The sequence below is a fragment of the Chanodichthys erythropterus genome, chromosome 13 (genome assembly GCF_024489055.1).
Source record: "Chanodichthys erythropterus isolate Z2021 chromosome 13, ASM2448905v1, whole genome shotgun sequence".
Classification (NCBI taxonomy): Eukaryota; Metazoa; Chordata; class Actinopteri; order Cypriniformes; family Xenocyprididae; genus Chanodichthys; species Chanodichthys erythropterus.
Window position 1 is genome coordinate 50,804,385 of NC_090233.1, and position 15,030 is coordinate 50,819,414.

The 15,030-nt window shown below is 35.4% G+C and overlaps 1 pseudogene; it reads right to left on the bottom strand.

Moving 5' to 3' along the window:
* Nucleotides 1-1,603: 1,603 nt before the first annotated feature.
* LOC137035013 (uncharacterized) lies at nucleotides 1,604-14,646 on the bottom strand (annotated as a pseudogene).
* Between the last annotated feature and the right edge of the window lie 384 nt (nucleotides 14,647-15,030).

The following is a 15,030-nucleotide window of genomic DNA, read 5'->3' on the forward strand; positions in this document are numbered from 1 at the left end:
GTTTATGTTGCTTGTGCCTGATTACTGTGAGATATGTGCACTACTGTTCATTTTGGTTAAATGTTACAGGACACTTATAAAAGACTTGGGATTGGAGAGAAAGGAGACAACAGGTATCCAAGAAGTGGGAAATACAAGGTAAGTAGTGTGGTTCTATAAAAATCGGTTACACAATAAGATTATTTAGTGAACTACATTAGTTAACTAATGTTTAATAAGTTAATAATGAACTTGAAGTTAATAATGAACATTTCAACATTTATTAATACATTATTTAAATCTTGTTAACATTATGTACTGTGAACATGAACAACGGTATTTTCATTAACAAAGATTAGTAAATACAGTATCAAATGTATTGCTCATGGTTAGTTAATGTTAGTTAATACATTAACTAATGTTCAACTAATGAACCTTATTGTAAAGTGTTGCCTAAAAATCTTAAACAATCTAGGCAGTCCATTTCAGTACGTTTTGTATTATTGTAAAACAATTAGAAGAAATTCTTCTCAATTATGTGTTTTTCATAGAATTACTACTGTAAAATTTAGTGAAATGTAAAATAGTAAAGACATTTTCAGTAAAAAAGGTAACTGCTTCTACGTGGCAGTACTTTGAAGAAATACATGAGGTGTTGGGTTCCAGGCCTTCTGTAGATCCTCCTGTGGTGGTTTCTTCATTCACTGAAGAAGAACCCATAACAATATCCATGGTAATGTTTTAAATACAATTTTTAATCTTGCTATATTTGTTGTCGGGAATTAGATCATTTTAACATTGTTGTTTTGATGATAATGTACATAATGACTTATTACGCATTTCTGTACTTGTGTATATCATCTTTTTGTCCTAGGAAAGTGTTGATTTCAGTGAAATTACTGCTGTCAGCACCATAGGAACCACCATAGGACCATTGCAAAATTCATCAGAAGAGACAGCCTCTTCTAGCACAGCATCCTCCATGGTGGTAGCAAGCCCCCCAACTCCATCACCCAAAAAAAGGAAAAGAAAAAGTAATCCAACTTTGGATTTTTTTAGCTGAAGAGTCCATCAAGGAACAGAAACGCCACGAAGAGAGCGAGGCCAAAACTGAGAGGTTTTTGAATATGTTTGAAAAAATGATTGACAAATTATAGTTATCTTTTATACGCATTTACATTTCACACAGTTCTTTAAAAGTTCAGTTTAGAAATTTGTTGTTTGTTGTTTCTAAAATTTTAATTTAGTATATTCTGTTATTATTATTTACAGATTATTTTTATTTATTAAAGTGCAATAGTTTTGTTTCTTATGTTTGCACATTCTCCTACCTCATTTTTTTTATATTTTTGAGTCAATAAAAAGCTATATTGTTGTTTATCAAATGAAGGTGTTTGTGTTTCAATATCAGTAACATACCTGGAAAAAGAAAAATACCATGCGATATGTATGAAAACACTTTATTGCAAACAATACAGATATAAAATGTCAGAATAACATCTACAATACTACAACTACTATGAAAACTGTTTTAAAATAGGCAAATTATATACAATTTTATTAAAAAAACTGTGTGAAACAACTATATGAAAAGTACAACTCTATGTCTGGATGTTCACGGGGCTTACACAATGCCTGAAACTAGGGCAGCCAGTCTGTCCCTTGTAGCATTTCCAGATGTTTCATTGGGTGCCAGTCATTCATGGGGAAGATGGGAGTCAAAATTGTCCCTTGAAATGTCACCATCAGGTTCAAGCATGTCTCCATTATCCAAACATACATTGTGCAAAAATGCACAGGACGCAATAACCTGGGGAGCAAATGTAGGTTTGACTTCCAGGGCTCTGAAAAGTGTGGACCTCCATCTTGTCTTCATCATGCCGAAAGCCCTTTCAATTATGCTGCGGGCCCTTGAGTGGTAGTAGTTGAAGCGGCCCTGAACTTGTCCATGTAGGGTGTGATCAAGCATATTGGGGTTTCTAAACAGGGACAGCCGCCATCACCCAGAATAATGTACTCTGAAGGTGGATAATGTTGTGCCCTATAAAAAGAACTGTTTTTCAATATCTGTGTGTCGTGAACTGACCCCGGAGAGCCCACAAAAATGTCCAGGAAACCTCCACTGGAGTCACACATTGCTTGCATGTTAATGGAATAAAAGCCCTTGTAGTTCAAATAGTCAATTTGGTGCCGCTTCGGGGGTTTGATCCTTATGTGGGTGCCATCTATTGCTCCAACAACATTTTTAAAGGCATGGGTTCTTAACAGTTGGGCAAATCCTTGCCCCACTGCCTGTAGTTCCTCTGCTTGTCAGCCATATCTGACAAACTTTCTCCACACCTACACTCCTGCAGGAGGTCTAAGATTGGAGGGTAAATTACTCCAAATCCCTAGAACCCACCTAAAGACCAGAGGAAATACAGCTTTTGAAGTGGCTGGCCCCACTTTACGGAATAACCTACCTGATCACATTAGAACAGCTTCCACTTTATCTGAGTTTAAATCCTGTCTCAAAACACATCTTTTGTGTCTGTTCTTATGGTGATTTTAATTGTAGGTTTTCTCATTCATTTAATTCTTCTTAGCTAGGAGTGTAGAAGAGTGTGGGTGAGGAAGAAAAAGATGGCTGAAGCACGGATGACAGTTAACAGGCTAGTGAAATGCTAACATATAATAAATGCTTTAGCATTTAAATGCATAAATAAATGCATAACAATATCAGGTATATAGTGATGATTAAGTTATATTTAGCAAACTAAACAACAAGGAATGGTAGTAATTAGAGACTAAAAGCTACAGACGCAAAAAAACTCAGCCGCAAGGCAGACAGGTGCAATCGATCAATTCAATTCACATTTATTTGTAACGATACATATCGTTTCAAAGCAGCTTTACAGAGAATGCATGTCAACATTACCATTTAGAGAATGCAGTTAGCTAATAATATAATAATTTAGGCAATTTAATTTAAATCAGCCCCCCAAAAGACCAAATAGCAAGGATGGTGGATAAAAGAATCAAAATGTAAACCTAGATCCATGGAATGGGACACATCGGGATTGTGTGAAAATCAACAAGATGCATGATGTAGACACGGCATAACCGTCATTATACCTGAAGAAAATGTGCAAAAAAAAGCTTTAGCATTAAATGTCCCTATGTGTGTCTGAGTAACAGAATACCTAGAATCTTCCCAGAAGGAATTCCCTAAATATCAATTTCTCAGAATGCGGAAGTGAAATGTATTTTAAGGAACATGATTGCATAAATCATTAATATATAAGAGGTGTTGTTTTGAATTTCAGCTATAAGAAGCAAGTGACTGTTTTGCTCCCTTTTATGGTCTGAGAAAATGGATCATTCTGATGAATACATTAAAATGGAGATGGAATCTGAACCAAAGAAATCTTTTTGGAGAGATTTGGAAGATTTACAATATCATATTCAGTTGGAGAAATTATCTTAAAGCATTAAACTAATTTGGCTTTTACAACTTGAGTGAAATGGATAATGTTTCAATAAGTCCTGCAATTACATTTATTTAAATCATAATCAACATAATAACATCTCAGATTTTAACCAGTGAGCTTTAACAATTAATCATGTTCATGCAAATTATGGTTATAAATATTTTGTGCTGCTGGTACTATTGCTAATTTGAACAAACTTCTAAGTGTAAACTTGGGCATGTCACTTGCTCTGGCACTATTTTGCTACAGACATGAATGATATCTCAAATTGTGTGGACAAAGAATTAAAACATGGCATTGCAAAATTAAATTATTACATTTTGACATTGACATGATATTAAACATAGAAATTAATCAAGGTTTTTGTCTGTTTTCTGCAGGTCATCCATGTAGCAGTCAAACTGGCATCCTTGTGCTTCTAGGAACAGTCGGCATGATTATTTTCATGATCATGACTTTTGTCATCTGTGAGTGGATTAAATGAAATACTCTCTTTTGTGTTTTGAGACTAGAATACTTTAATTTTGCGACGGCTTTGTGTTTTTAGTGTGATAAATAATGTGAACATGAACTTTTTGTTCAAATTGGATTAAACTGCTAATTGGGATATGAACTGAGCTGCTTTGCTCTTATTTCTGAACCAAGCTTTAATAAACAATTTGAATTTAGCATATGAATATTAAAAATATTTGCAGAGAATCTGGAAAAGTGACAGTTTGTTTGCTTGTCTGTTTAAGATTCGAAGCAAGAAAGAAACTTCTCAGAGCTGAAGGGTTGGATGAACAGCCATACTTCTGATCTAACCTCTGTCAAATCTGATTTTCAGATCACAGGTGGGAACTTCATCATCATCACAGATCAGTTTTGGTAAAATGGACTTCTAATTATTGACTTTGTTCCCCTTTTGGACAGGTACTGACCTAGAAAAGAAGGTTTCTGAGCTGCAGAATTTGGTGTCCAACTTAAGTTCATATTTGAACATGTCTGGATCAAGTAACCCAATGACTAACGGTTAGTGTCTTGACTTTGCCTTAATTCCTGATGTTTTATTTTGATTTGTTAGTGATCCCAAGGCCATTTATGGATAATTTAAGTGGCCATTTAAGTATCATGATGATAATTTCTGTTTTTTTTTTTTTTCTAATGTTTTTTAGAACAAAGTTTAAACATAAATGTCCTTCATGAAAAATATTAATTTACTAATGTCTGTTTGGGGTAAAATCTTTAATGCAATGAATTTTTGCATGATTTAGGTTTCTCAGCAGAGCATGATTGTTAACCATCTCGTCTCTTTGACACTGCAAACAGTCTAAGATTTGATATGTGCATAAAAAGCATTGATTATTTACTTATTTGTCCATCTCACTCTCCAAAAGAAGTGCATGAAAAGAAGTTGTCTAATATTGAGACCTTAATGGCCGATCTTGGATCATCACTGAGTTCACTTGCATCCAAACAAGAGGAAAACCAACAAAAGTTGGGTAAGCGCTGGATGTACTTTCAGCTGAAGAATTCTTAAATTTAAGACAACATATCAAGGGTTTGAAGCTGTATATTTCTACTTTCCCCTGCAGAGCACCAACAGGATCTGTTTTATGTCAGCTCATTCTAATTCACATACACAACAAATCTTGGGTAAGACGGTAACCTAAAATTATATTAACTAAAAAAAAACTAAAAAAACACAAATATTCTTTAAATATACTGTAAATGTTAATAGATATTTCATTTTAGAAATTCTAACTGTATTCATCAAATATCATGTTCTTCAGAATTGTGTTATATGATAAGATAATCAGGCTGATATATTGTTTGTTTGGCTTTTGTCTCTGGATAAAGCTGACATGTCAAGCTCACTGATGGACATGAAGAGTTCAAAGAAGGGACTGAGATCATTATTTCAATCTGTGTCTTATAAACTATCATTAACCAGTGAGTAAACTCTAGATTCAAGGTGCAATATTGTGTATGTAGTTCCTGTTTTGATACTGTTATTTTAAATAACTAGTTATTTTAATGGCAAAAAGCTTTAAATCCGTAATGGTGCACCAGGAAGTACAATGATGAAGGTAAAAATAAATGAGAAAATTAATATACAACAATCAAAGACACAAGACATTCTGAGCAGGATTAAATAACTTTACTCTGCATGAGATGAAAAACAGTATGTGATTTGCGGTGTAATTTTTAGTGAGATTGGGTGAGGAAAAACTTGGACATGTTTCATTTTGATGGTATTAAAAGATTAGTTCACTTCAGAATTCAAATTTCCTGATCATTTCCTCACCCACGTCATCCAAGATGTTTGTCTTTCTTTCTTCAGTCGAACAGAAATGAAGGTTTTTGAGGAAAACATTACAGATTTTTCTCCATATAGTGGACTTCACTGGGGTTCAACAGGTTGAAGGTCCAAATGTCAGTTTCATTGCAGCTTCAAAGAGCTGTACATGATCCCAGACGAGGAATAAGTGTCTTGTCTAGAGAATCGATCAGCCATTTTCTAAAAAAAAAAAAAAAAAAAATTATATACTTTTTAACCACAAATGCTTGTCTTGCACTGCTCTGTGATGCGCCACGCATTACTTAATCATGTTGGAAAGGTCACGTATGACGTAGGCGGAAGTAACGATCCAGTGTTTACAAAGCAAACATGCAAAGACAAAGTTAAACGCCCTTTACAAAAAAAGGTAAAACAACGATGTCGGATGATTTTTAAGTGTTTTTCGCCCTACCGCCGGAAGTACACACGTGACCTTTCCAACATGATTATGTAATATGTGGAGCATCACAGAGCAGTGCAAGATGAGCATTTGTGGTTCAAAAATATATACATTTTTAATTTTTTTTTAGAAAATGAGTGATGGTTTCTCTAGATCAGACTCTTATTCCTCGTCTGGGATCATGTAGAGCTCTTTGAAGCTGCACTGAAACTGACATTTGGACCTTCAACCCGTTGAACCCCAGTGAAGTCCACTATATGGAGAAAAATCCTGGAATGTTTTCCCTCAAAAACCTTCATTTCTTTTCAACTGAAGAAAGAAAGACATGAACATCTTGGATGACATGTGGGTGAGTAAATTATCAGTATATTTGAATTCTGAAGTGAACTAATCCTTTAAAATCTTACAATATCAGTACAGCAAAATGTTAATTAACTAAATCTCATCACAGAGAAAACTAGTCCTGGGTTTATGGGGAGATTCATCAATATGAAAATTCATCATTGACTTACTGTTGTGTCGTCAACAGAGTTCACTAACAGAGTCACAGAGAAGGGGGAGTAAATGATGACAGAATTTTCATGTTTGAGGGATTTTTATATTTTGGTGGGAACTAAAGCATTAATTTAGTCTTGTCCTCTTACATAGACTTGCTTACACCAGGCTGTATTGAATCTGATTGGATCCTATTCAGCAACAGCTGTTACCTGTTCTCTAGTGATTCAATGAACTGGACCCAAGCAAAAGATTACTGTGAAAAGCAGGGTGCATTACTCTTAAAAACAGAAGACTCTGAGAAGGAGTGGGTGAGTTACACACACACACACACACACACACACACACACACACACACACACACACACACACACACACACACACACACAAACACACAAACACACACACACACACACACACACACTTTTCCTAAACCCTTTCAGGCTTTGTGGTCACTGTGATAAACCACTTGTTTCTTTATTACCTCTCATTTTGCTTTATAATTTAAAGCAGGAATGTTTCAACTTTTTAGGGTGTTTTAAGTAGCGGACAGGAGGTAATGTTTTGACTGTAAGTGTTATTGAAGGAAACTGATTTGCTAAAAAATTGCTAATTTATTTAAAGTCCCCCTGTAGTCAATAACTGTATCCCTCAAAACTCATCTTTGATCACCAAAATTACATATTTAAACGTTTTTTTCCATTCTTAATGCCTTAAAATAGCTTGAATGTAACGTCTGGGGATTAGTCCACTTTTAAATAAACTTTTCCTGATAATTTACTCACCCCCATGTCATCCAAGATGTTCATGGCTTTCTTTTGTCAGTCGAAAAGAAATTAAGGTTTTTGATTAAACATTCCAGGATTTTTCTCCATATAGTGGACTTCAATGGCCTCCAAACGGTTGAAGGTCAAAATTACAGTTTCAGTGCAGCTTTAAAGAGCTTTAAACGATACCAGATGAGGAATAAGAGTCTTATCTAGTGAAACGATCTGTCATTTTCTAAAAAAATACAACTGTATATACTTTATAAACACAAAACGTGCTGAACGTACTTCCCATTTCCACATTCTTCAAAACGCTTACGCTGTATGTCCTACGCCTTTCCTATTCTACTTACGGAACGAACGCAGCACCAGTTTCGTTTTCAGTTTTGTAAGTTGTAATTATTTTAAAAGTACCCATTACATATGTAATTAAATAAAAGAGGATTTTAAGATTTTCAAGTTGGTAAACAAATGAATTAATAAAAAAAAAAAAGTATATCAATAATCAACTCCCAAAATCGGAATAGGGTCGGATAGTGGGGTGCCTAAATATTCCCACCCCTAAAAAGTATATAAAAAGAATATGCAAAATATATTTCACTGAAATAATTAACAGATTACCAAAACGAAAGAAAAAACGATGCAACACGGTGCATCTTGTTTGTTTTCTTTATTTTACAAAAGAACATTTTGATTTTATTGTGAAAATCACAATATCACAAATAAAATCAAACCCTTTACAGTTTCTAATGTCTTAATCTTATATGTCTTAATCTTATGTCTGACCATAGATGACAGAGTATTTTAAGCCGTTTCTGCTATTATAAGGAAAAATTCAAGTGATCGCGTAGGCGCCTCACACGCACACACAACACATCAGATCTAGCATTGCTAACTTTACATTGCAGCCTGTTCATTATCGAAATAAAATAGTCAACCAAACATATAAAAGGTGACACTGCTCAATTTAAATAGTCTGTAGTACAATCTGTCCCGTTCAGCGTGAGCATCTAGCACTATAATGTCATGCCAAGCACATTTCTGCACATGTGAAGGATGGTGTTTTATGTCAACATTAGAATGTGAGTGAAGTACACAGCCTAGTTTACATAATAAATAAGTTTTGATTACAAATACATCAAGAATATGGAATCATTTGGATTCGTGCCGAATGAGAGAGGTAGGCTACGTGAGCCCAACACAGTTTTGCTTCATGTTTATCATTTTTCCCCCAACATTCCTTATTTGTATCTTCAAAAATTATTTAAAACAACATAACATTATTTAATGCAGTTTAATTTTTCAACGGATTTACTTGTCCGAAGGATAAGCACATGACAAGGCTTAATGTTGAGCTCTGGGTTAATACCTTTTATTGTCTTTCAGTATTTTTTTAATCTCTCCTCCTAGGAATTTGTTACCCATTTGACCAAACCATTTCAATACTGGATCGGTCTAACGGATCAGACCACAGGCCAGTGGAGATGGGCAGATGACACTCCTTGCACCATGGACAAAGTGTGAGTTGATATGCAGCCACATTTTTCCAAATCCAATTCATTTTCCATTATAAACAGTTGTATCCACAGCTTCTACAGGATATCTTACAATTTGGTTTTGTGATTATATTTGTTTCCTCCCTCTATTCTTACCCTTTGTAAATGAAAGTAGGATAGAAAACAATTAATTTAAGATAATGTACTTTAAGATTTTGCTTGTAAAGTAAATGCAACTTGATTAAGCAACGTTTCAGCCATTTAAATAAATACATTAGTTGTAGGTCATGGTTGTGCGATTAAATTACCATAAAATGAACTTTAATTTCAAAGGAATGCCAGGAAAGTTTTCTATATGCAGATGGAATAGTATAACATTTTTTGGCTTTGGTTACAGACACTGGGGTCCTGGGCAGCCAGATAAGTGGCAAGGACATCGGGAAAAGGGAGGAGAGGAATGCGCACATATAACATACAGTGGGACTGTTAATGACAACCACTGCGCCATCAAAATGAGATTTATATGTAAAGTATCTAAGGATTCTTAATAGCAACCTGTTTGTATGTTGCTTCAAGGGATTGACCATACTTTGTGTTGTTTTATTTTTTTCTTTATTCATTTATAATCATTGAATCAATCATTAATCATTTAATTATTTTATTTATTCATTCTCATTATATTACTTGTTATTTTACAAACCCCATTTCCAGAAAAGCTGGGACATTTTGTAAATTGCAATAAAATCAAAAATCTGATTTGTTAATTCCCCTTAAAGTTTATTTAACTGACAAAAGTACAAAGGAAAGATTTCCAGTGTTTTCACTGACCAACAAAATTGTATTTTGTAAATATAAACAAATTTTGATTTTCATTGCATTTTACAAAATGTCCCAACTTTTCTGGAAACACAATTGTACTTATTTTCCTTGCTTTTGCAATGCTGGCTGTTGCTGTTTAATCTTAGTAGTGTGTGGTTTCAAGGGATATTTGTCTTCACAAGTTAGAGATACGAGAATGTCTCCATTTCAAGTGTTTTGAGAGTCACAGTATGTTGTTGTTGCATTGCTTTTGCTTTCGTATGATGACACTTGTTGCTTATGTTCTGATCAAACGAAGTACAAGACGAAGTCCAAAATGGACGAAGACCAGGCAAAGCAGGTTTCCGTCATTTTGACAGATAATAAATTGTATTCACCAGTGAAAACAAACCTGGAAAGAGACGTGAGGATTTGAGGAGAAAAATAAGAGATTCTTCATGCATTCCAGTGAATTATTCATTGGATATATCATAAATTAAATAAGAAGAACAGACCTGTGCAGTGTGTTGTCTTGTTTTCATACTATAATAGTGGAATGCAAAGAGACAAAAGAAAATAATCAATAGGAAAAGAATGCAGCGACTGAAAAGGGCTCTTGCCATAGATATTCTTGCTATAACATTACACGTTAAAAATACTAAGTGTTACATTATTCGAATGGTGTCTGAAAATGAACCATGAAGGAAAACTGACAGCGCAGTTTCAGTCTTTTTGAATGGAAGTTCCCCAGACCAGAAGTGCCACCCATAATTCAAAACGCAGTAGGCTCATCTGGAATAAGGTGGAGAGTGTTTAGTCCTTTGAACACTAGTTGTGTTACCATGCATAAGAAAGCAAAAGCAAACCCCTCAAAACTTCTTTTAAAAAATTTAAAATAAAGAGTCAAGGCATAGGATAGTGATTATTTAAATTCCCCCTGTGGTGAAAATCAAGTTTTTAATGTTGTTCATATGTCTATGTGGTGTTTTTAATATGCTTTAAGACAAAACGTGCAAATTCATGTCTCTGAGATGACGAACGGGAACATGGTTTGTGTAACATTAGAAATACATTATTAGCAGCTGTTTGATAACATAGTCAAGCAAAGGCTAATCATATTCGGGGGGACTTTAAAAGGAACCAGAAACGACAAACTAGAGGCATTTGTAATTTAGGGGTAATCTTTAGCTAAAAAAATAGATAGTAGTTTTACATGTTGGCAAATCAACAAAATGGATGATGCAAAGTAGACATGACACAACTGTCATGGGTGCCCAAAATAGCTGCCTGGAGGCCATAAACAGACCAGTGAACAGACTTCCCTTGAAAGTGTGGGAATGTACTATTTTTCCATCTTTCTATTTTATTTTTTCTGTATCTTACTAAAGGACTAGGGTCCCTTTTCAGACAATGCTATTTGCAAGACATGTTTCCTGTTTTACTGTCGGAGTCGAAGAACTGAAACATGAACTGTCAGCTTGCCTAACACCCACATACTATAAACTCACTGAAATAATCATTCAACATCAATACAGTGAAATATGAATTTACAAAACCTCCTCACAGAGAAAACCAGTCCTGCTTTTGTAGGGGAGGTTCAACAAAATGAAATTTTTGTTGATGTTTTGATTAAATGTGTTGCATGACCGAGTAAAAAACAATAATGTAAGACCATTTTTTTTCTTATTGGTGGTTGAACAGTACAACGTATCATTTCTTTGTTCAAGATGTATGATCTTGAACAATGGTTGAAGGTCAAAGTTATAGTTTCATTGCAGCTTCAAAGGGCTTTAAATGATACCAGACGAGGAATAAGAGTCTTATCTAGCGAAACCATTGGTCATTTTCGAAAAAAATACAACTGTATATGCTTTATAAACACAAATGATCGCCTTGCTAGTGCTTCCACTTTCTGTATTCTTCAAAAAAGCTTACGCTGTATGTCCTACGCCTTCCCTATTCTACTTACGGAACGAACATGGCGCCAGTTCAGTTTTTTCCGTAAGTAGAATAGGGAAGGTAAACCTGGACAGGATCCATCAACTTCTGTTCATTTATGAGATATGAACAGAATGTTATGAGATGTCCTCTATACACTGGTCTGGACTTTTCACATAATATAAAGTCTGTACAAGTAACTTACATTGCCATCTTCCAAATCCTCATGGAAAGGGTATCTGAAAGGATAAAAGGAAAGGATAAGGATAATTCAAAATGAAAGTTGAATTAAAACAGCTGGCCCTAAGAAACTCCTGAGGTGTAAAACAAAATACTTATTTTACTTTTATTACTTATAAAGCACCATAAATACTTTAAATGTAATGCATATAGGTGAAGCAATGGTGAACAGTTTACACATTATGGAACATAACTGACTTACATTGTAACCTAAGAGGATTTCTGACATGTTTCTTTGTCGAGTCTGGTCTGAAGATCTCTGTGAAATGGGGAATGACAACAACAGCAGGTAGTAGGGATGTCCCGATCACGTTTTTTTGCCCTCGAGTCTGAGTCATTTGATTTTGAGTATCTGCCGATAGCGAGTCCCGATCCGATACTTCTATTATAGCCTACATAAAAAAGAATAAAGAAGAGCGAAAAAACAGATCCAGGAACAGTGCTTTTCAGGTTTTTCAGGTATCTAACAGTAATCAAATAGTAATCAAATATAAAATATCACTGCATATTATCTTTACTGTATAAAATAAATAAAGATTAATCATTATTGAAGTTACAAAAACTATTCAGTCAAGAGCAGTGAGTGATTTCTTTGTTATTTGTTGTCTGATTTAACATTAAATACAGGCAGCAGGAAGTTTTTTTTTCCCTTTAAGACATGCACGATCCATATACTGTTCTTTCTCGACTAATATACGTTCACTTAAGACATAACCGACTATGTTTGCTAGGATAATCGCTAGGACGGGCATGTTGACATAATTTTTGTATGAATTTGTCCGCTGAAGCGCAAGACTTGAAAGAGAACTCAGTATTTGCACGCTGACTGGAATAAGCGTGTGCGCGCTTTCGGATGATAATCTTCTTACAGCGCGTGCGAGCTCTCTTTCGCGTCTTGTTCTTGAAGGTTTAAATCAGCAAGGCTTAAATGAGTTAGTTTAAACACAGACAGCAACGTGTGCTGTTCAGGTCTCACCTGCGCTCGCGCGCTGTCAACACCCGGGTGATGACGGCGTAAATGACTGGACATTAGAGCATACGACACTCGCAGTTAACAGTTTACAAAGATTGACTATTTTGTCCACGCTTTCTGATTATCGTTGTTGTAACGTTTTGTGCATCCATCGACTGAAACATACATTATCTGCACTCTGTCTGTTTTCCACGTTGCTATTTTAAACAAACCATATTAACCAATAGATGCGTCGTCATTCGAGATGGACCGCGGTGCAAGTGCGTACCGAACCGTAAGTGGAGAACCGTATGGTTCGATTTTTTTACCGAGAACCGTTGCACCCCTAATACATATATATCCGAGTCCTGATCGGGAGGTAACGTCCGATTCCGATCGAGTCTGAAACCACGTGATCGGATCTGGACATCCCTAGCAGGTAGTGACATTTAATATGTACATTGGTAACAATATGAAAAGAAAACTTAATATTATACTTCCATTTCTGTAGTCAAAGGCTGCTGATAGCATTCGTGGCACTGATTCTATCGTTTACACCACCATGTCGCTTGAAGTTGATCCGGTCTGATCATTTTCTCTTCATCCTCATCCACCTCATAGTCTGAAAGCAGCCAAGGACAGATCAGCGTGTGTTCGAGGCTAGATCTCATCAACACTAAAATGACGTTGTACCTATCACTTAATAAAAATACAAATAAAAAATCAATTTTAAACAGATTGTGAGACGCGTTAAAAGTACAACCCCTGTGTCGCTGAAATGTATGTGCGACACGGCTCTCGCATACTGCATGAACACAGTCAGATTAGTTGACAAATCTGTTTCAGTCGAGACTCAAGTTTCGTTAATGTGACGAGCAGGGCAGGCGAGAGCATCACCTGCGAGGCGCACCGGCCTTGAGTCTCTCACGGAGGAGCTCCGGAAGCATAAAAGGAGGAGCGACGACAGAGAAGGACGAGAGAATACCAGGCCTGGACTTTATTTTATGTTTTATTATGTTTGTGTGGCCGGCAGACCCTCGCGGACGTTACTTTCGTTTTGTTCTTTGTTTATTTTATTAAAGATTATAGTTTGAATGTTTGCCTGTTCCCGCCTCCTTCTTCCCATATTTACGAACTACGTTACAGTTAATATAAGGGCCAGTTCGCACAAAATGCACTGTTTTTTTGTCCTATGTAAATATACTATAGATGAACACCTTTATATTATATAATTATATTCCAGCTTCTCTCATCTTTAGGAGAAGCTCTTCCTCTTCCTCCTCCCCCAAAATGGTACACATTAGTTTCTTAAGGTGTAAAGATGACCCATTGAGGGTACAACCAAAGTATTTGTACCCAGAGTGCTCACCAACCGTACCCTTTTTTTCTGACAGTGTTGGCAACACCAAACAGTGGCAATTTTAGCATATAAGACTGCTTTGCTAACGACTGCGCAAGCACCTCGCAAAGCAAAAAAGTGTGCTGAACTGACGTTCCCACTAATACTGATATTTAAATCGGTAACCATCAAATATGAACTCATACAGCATCAATACATTAGCATAGTAATATTACCAGCATTATAATATCTCTGTATCAGCAGCAGTCCGTGATCTACTTAAAAAATGATGAAATCTGTTTTAAGGTGTTTTGTGTACTTTTTTGCACATTACATACCCGCGAAAAGTGAGGAGAAATTGCACTTTCACTTGACGAATCTGACTTGACTATGATGGGCATGTGCAATAGCTTCAGTAGCGTCACTCTGTATGGATGAATATGGAAGCCCATTTCCGCCACACATGAAAAACATTATTTGATAAATCACAACATAAAAATTATGACACAAATTCAAAATTATGATAGGCCTATAAAAAGAAAATTATGACAAAAAGGAATTTGAAGTTCATATTTTTTTAAAAAATCTCATAATTATGACTTAGTATGTCATCAGTATGACTTATGTCCATAGATAAAAGCACTCTCTTAAAAAAAAAAAAAAAAAAACCTTTAATCAAAACCACAGGTCTTTCTGCACCAAAATGTTCATTTTGACCATGCTAATTTTAAGTAACTGGTAAAGAAGGAGGCAAACTATAGTGAACCTGAGTGAAAACAGATGATGCTGAAAACAGTGAGCAAGCAGTTTATCCATAATAACTCATAGTACACTTG